At 48.9% G+C, this 5,542-nt stretch overlaps 1 long non-coding RNA gene across 1 annotated transcript; it reads right to left on the minus strand.

The window, feature by feature from the left end:
* Nucleotides 1-1,043: 1,043 nt before the first annotated feature.
* LOC125943636 (uncharacterized) lies at nucleotides 1,044-2,107 on the minus strand. The gene is made up of 2 exons (XR_007465808.1): nucleotides 1,871-2,107; nucleotides 1,044-1,130 (listed from the first exon to the last, which is right to left on the minus strand). It is a non-coding gene; the product is annotated as an uncharacterized LOC125943636 (long non-coding RNA).
* Nucleotides 2,108-5,542: the final 3,435 nt, after the last annotated feature.

The following is a 5,542-nucleotide window of genomic DNA, read 5'->3' on the forward strand; positions in this document are numbered from 1 at the left end:
TCGAAGCTCATTAATGACACTTGATATGCATTGCAGCATTTTTTTTCCTCTTTGGCATTTGCTCCTGTCCACAGGTATACAAAGCCAAGGAGTGTCTGCTCTCCTGCAACTTTCCCTTTTAGCCATAAATGCTCCTTGCATTCCTGTTTAACCCTTTGCCAATTCATACTTTTATGAATGAATGCCCCAGTTCCACCCCTTTTCTGCTGCCCTCTGTTCTATTGCAATATTCCCAAGCATATATAGTCAGGATTACAGGGAGGGTTGCTCCATGTCCATCAGATGTGTCTCCACAAACCAATATACCATCAGCTTTTCCTGCCTTAGTTGCTCGTCTATCTCCTCCCACTTCAGCCTATTACTGCCACCTTACATGTTAATGAACCCTATGTCAGAATAACCTTGCCCCTGGTGCTTACGTCTATCTCTTCTCCTACCGACTCAACGTTTCTTGAATCTTGGGGCCTCTCTGGGTCCGTCTTCACCTGCACTGGTGGCCTTAGGGCTCTGGGTGCCCCAAAAAAAGCCGTAGCTTGGCGCCCCATCCTACTACCTACCCTCTTGCCCGTGGCACCACTGTAGTGAATGCCATCCTGTGCAAAAGGGTGGGAGCCAGGCTCGTACACGTCCCGGTTTACGTCCATTACGCCGTAACCAAGTGGTCGGCTCCCAGACAACACAATAACATCCTCAGGATGTCCCGAGTATGTCACCTTGAGCACGTTATGATGTCCTCTGGACGTCCTCTAATGGTAATAGAATTGCACTAATCCAGTCCTGTTGTCCAGCGTTATAACAACCTCAGGACGTCCTGGAAACAACTTTTCAGGACTTTTTCAGTTCGATTTGAGTATGATACTTTGCAGGGCTAGTTGGGTACTGCATTTCATAAAATCGTCTGTAATTGCTGCTTGTAATCTGTTTTCAATATTTTTTTTTTCATGCATTAAGGGTCAACGTGTTTCCGGGAGCTTTTGTTGGAATAAGCACTGCCCCTAGAAACGCACATAGGCACGGCACGGCTCAGTTGCTCACACAAACAATTAAATGAAGATAATCATTTATTTGTAAATTATGACATCGATCGTGTTGGCAACTTCTTTGCCCAGCGTAGTAGTCCGCAAAGGAACCTAGAAAAAGAAAGTCAACAATGAATCAGTACAATGAAGAGTAGAACAAGTGTATATGCTGTCCCTGAACTTACGAGATTGTGTGTACTACTACTGCAAGCAATTACATAGGTTGTTCCCGTACTTATGGTAAGATGATAACATGTTATGAATAAACACTGCACTGGGTCGGCCGCGCCGTGGAACGAACAAAGTTCTACCACCATGCCTGCAGCTTGACCCATAAATGTAAATCAAAGTTGTGGCAGCGCGATTGATCAGCTGGCACCATGCCATCACTATCGGCCGTCAGCACACAACTTACACGTTGGCATCATTCCAGTGAACGCGATGAAGGGTCCAAGCATATTTGCTCAACATCCGGCTATGGAATTTCACCGTGCATGCTGCGTACCCACCGAAGAGTCCAAGGTGGAAACATGGCGAAATAAACGAGTGGGAAGACGACACAAGCAGCGAGTAGCAACGGAAGGGTTCATTCTGCACTCAGCAAAATGCAATGTGATAGAGACAGAGAGCACCCAAAAACCCTCGAGGCAATCATTGTGATCACGAAGACCGGCAAAAACGGCATGACACAAACCAACAAACGCACAAAAGTCGAAAACGGCGTCATTGCGAGACAAGGGAATACAAGACAGGCTTGTGCGTGAAGGAAGAAGCGAAAAAGCAAAAGAAAAACAAAGCGCTAGTACACACGTATGGCGAGCGGGAATCGGGAACGAGACAGGAGATTATACCAAGTGCAAAATGAACCCCTCAGTTCCCATTCAGCGCATGTGCCGTCCAATCGCTCGAGCGTCCACGTCGTTTGCTGTGCAAATCAACTTTACTGAATGCCGTAACATTGTCAACATATTTTGGCACAAAACACCACTCGGCGAATTCTCGAAATGGAGCTCATCCATCAGCAATATCAAGCACCCATAAACGCGAATTTTGCTGATGCATAGGGGCTCACTCTTATCTCTTTATACACAAAGGAGTTATGAGAAGACTCACCTCCACTCATGCCTCCAATCCAGGAGAGGCCCTGGCCAGCACGAGCGTATTGGAGAAGGTGTGGCGGAAGTCACGTGCTGTTTTTCGCAAAGGAGCACTGGGATGGGTACCCCAAATGTAAACGTTGCCATGACAACCGCGCTCCTGAAGCTTCGCTGCTGCTCTCGGTCTCTGAAAAGTGAGATAAGATTTTTCCGCCGGTGCCTTTCCTGCAGCACCTTTTGTTCGCGAGAAAAACTGACTTTGGGGTTTGGTGTGTAAGCTTGAAAGTTGTGTTTTGGGTCTGTGAGTGTGAGTGTCGGCCAGCAATAGATACACTCAAGCAATCACGGCGCGGGTCTTCGTCGTCTTCTTCAACGTGCCACGAAAAAACACAGGAGCGCGTCTGCTTCACTAAACCTGCTACAGAAGTGTCGCAAGCTTTGTTTTGACGCGCGTCGGCAGCACACACTTCCGGCGGCTCGTAACAATGCAAGTTCAAAGTTCGCGCCCATCTGCTCCGGCGAGCTGCAGAACCCCTGATTGGAGGCGCAAAGAGAGGTGGCACACCAACATGGCTGCACTTCCGGCTTCAAAAAAGTGACGTCAGGGCCTCTCCTGTTTTGTTTCCTTCCTCCATGTATAGTGCCTAGAATATACCTACTAAGTATATTCTAGGCACTATACTACAGTGTACCTTCTAGTACACTGTAACTATACTCCATGCCTCCAATGCAACATGCTGCCATCTTGATTTCAACAGTCGCTTGGCTTGGCTTGGCTAGCTTGATCCAATACTAGCTGTGATGGATTGGTAAAATGTCCTCTTTCGTTTTGGATAGTACACTCTAGTTTTGGACTTACGCCCTGCTGTTTGATATGTAACGCGGGTGCACGAACCGCTTACCCAAGCAGGGGTGAATAAAAATTTAAAAAAATGAGAAAACTTGCAACAATTTAAATTTGACTTTTTGTCAAATATAAATTTGACAATTGTGAATTTAAATTTAAATTTTCAATTGTCAATTTAATTTGAATTTTCAATTGTCAATTTAAATTTGACAATTGTCTAGCAAGCAGATACGTATCTGCTTGCTAGACAACGAAAGTGAAGAATTGTATTTCAAACTGTTATCGTCCGCAGTACGTACCCGCAAGGATGTTTTCAGGACATTGCATTGTCCTCAGAAAGTGCCCGAAAAGACGTTTCTCGGTTGGTCCAGCGGACGTCGTCCTCAGTACGTCCTAAAGACATCACAAAATGTGCGAGGACTTTTGTGCCATTTGAAGACGTCCTCAGGACGTGGAATGTTGTCTGGGCTCAGACCCCTAATGACCCGGTTAGCCTCAACCACACTCCTTTCCATCCCGCTAGCCTGGTCCTGGACCTCTGGGATTGTGCATATGGTCACATGCACATTCGCAGAGACTTCTCTGAGTTTACGCAACCCAACCTCTAACTGTCTGTTTAGGTTCTGGCTCCTTCCCTTCAGCACATCGTTGAGACCAGCATGGATAACGACCAGATTTTCGTGCTCCATGTTGTCCCATACCACCTTCAGAGCTTTTGCGATTGCGTCAACCATGCACTTCCCTGACTGGGCCTCCACCCTCACCCGCCCGTCTGCCTTCACTTTTGTAAGGACGCCCTCCTCAACCCTCGCTATGTTGGAGTCCCCCACCACCAGGACTCTTCGCTCTACACGTTCGCCTCCCGCCTGCGATTGCCTTCCTCCAGTTCGCGCTAGCTGGTTCTCCACCCGCCGTGCGCCACTCACATGCGACGGGCTCCCTGCCGTTCGTCCCTTCCCACCCGAAGCCTGCCGCGCTACCTCGCTGTAGCGTTGTGGAACCGCCGTGTTGCCGCCGGCTCTCGCCTGCTGTTCTACGGCCCCTAGGCGTCCCTCCCTGCTCTTATAGCATGCCTCTGCCTGAGTCTCCGCGCTGTCCCCGCTGCCCGCCTGACGCAGCTCCGACCCGGGATTACGCGCCGCCTGTGCCATTAGTGCCTCCACCTGCTCTTCCAGCACGGCCCGCTTTTCCCGTTCTTGTAGCTCGCCAGCTATTCGCTTTACCAGGATGGCCTTGGCGCCCTCGAGGATCCCTGTCAAGCAACTCACCGATCCGAGTTTCGAGCTCAATCCGCCGCTCTCGCTCCATCTTCAGCTCCCCTTTGAGCTCATCCACACTAGCTGCCCGTTCCCCTTCCATCCCCCGCACAGCCCCCTTGAATCCTTCACACGACCTGCACGCGAAGCTATAGCCTCCTCAGCGTCGGCTAAACTTGCGAAGTGCGTCTCGTCCAAATAACACCAACGTCTGCACTCCTCGCACTGCACCAGCTCGCCATCACCCCTGTCTTTCCTAGCCTGCAGCACCATCGTCCGCCCGACCACCTAACGAGAAAGCCCACCAAAATACCCTGCCGTACGGCTTACCGTACGGCAATCTCGCTATCCGGCTAACTCCGCTAGCTTCCCTAACACGGTTTAAAACTGCCGTTTTACACTGCTTTCACACTTTCACCATGCAACACGTGCGCCACAACCCGCCTCAAAAAAAATACAACTATTCGTTACCTACTAACGTCCAACCAAAATAACCAAGAAACTAAAAAAAAGCACGAAAAACAATATATATATATATATATATAGCTCTATTAACCTAACACTTCAATCAACCACATAAAAATAAACAAAAATTGAACTTATTCTTTGGTATGCTGCTCCTGCTGCGCTGAGATCCACTTCCGGTACAGCAGCGCCGCGGCGCGGGAGTTCACACAAAAAGGTCCTCGCTCCTCCCATGCATTCGCGCGGCACTTTGGACACTCTCCCATATTGTAGGTCATTCTAACCAGGCGTGCTGGGGATGTATTCTGAAATGTTCTACTTTGGCGATATTTCGCTTTTCGCTTTCAGGTGCGCGCTGATTGGCTGTTTTAGCAAAATTGAATGAGCTGATTGGCTGGTTGAGCCCAACGTCATTCAATTTTGCTCAACCAGCCAATCAGCGCGCGCCTGAAAGTGAAAAGCGAAATATCGCCGAAGTGGAACGTTTCAGAATATGGCCTTTGGGGCAGGGAGATCGTGCAGGTCTGGAGTTCAGTAGGTCGTGACTTAAACAATGTGGGTTTTACCGCTGGATTTAGTATATTTGACTTGTTTATTACTACACGCCGGTTCTGCAAGAGGCGGTGTCGAAGCGAAAGTTCTCCGAACGCACTGCCGACGTTGCATATCTAATGCTCGATCAGCTATGTACGCAGCGCCGCGCCAACACCCATCGTATATTACGTTCCCCCTGGGTCAGTCATCGTTCACAGCTCTTCAACGCAAATTCCTGCTAAGCGCTTTTCCTGTGAGAGAATCACATCCAACTCTTCCGTGAAGTGTAAACGCGAACGTACAGGCTCAGTTTACAGAAGCAGT

Source organism: Dermacentor silvarum, chromosome 2 (assembly GCF_013339745.2).
Source record: "Dermacentor silvarum isolate Dsil-2018 chromosome 2, BIME_Dsil_1.4, whole genome shotgun sequence".
Taxonomy (NCBI): Eukaryota; Metazoa; Arthropoda; class Arachnida; order Ixodida; family Ixodidae; genus Dermacentor; species Dermacentor silvarum.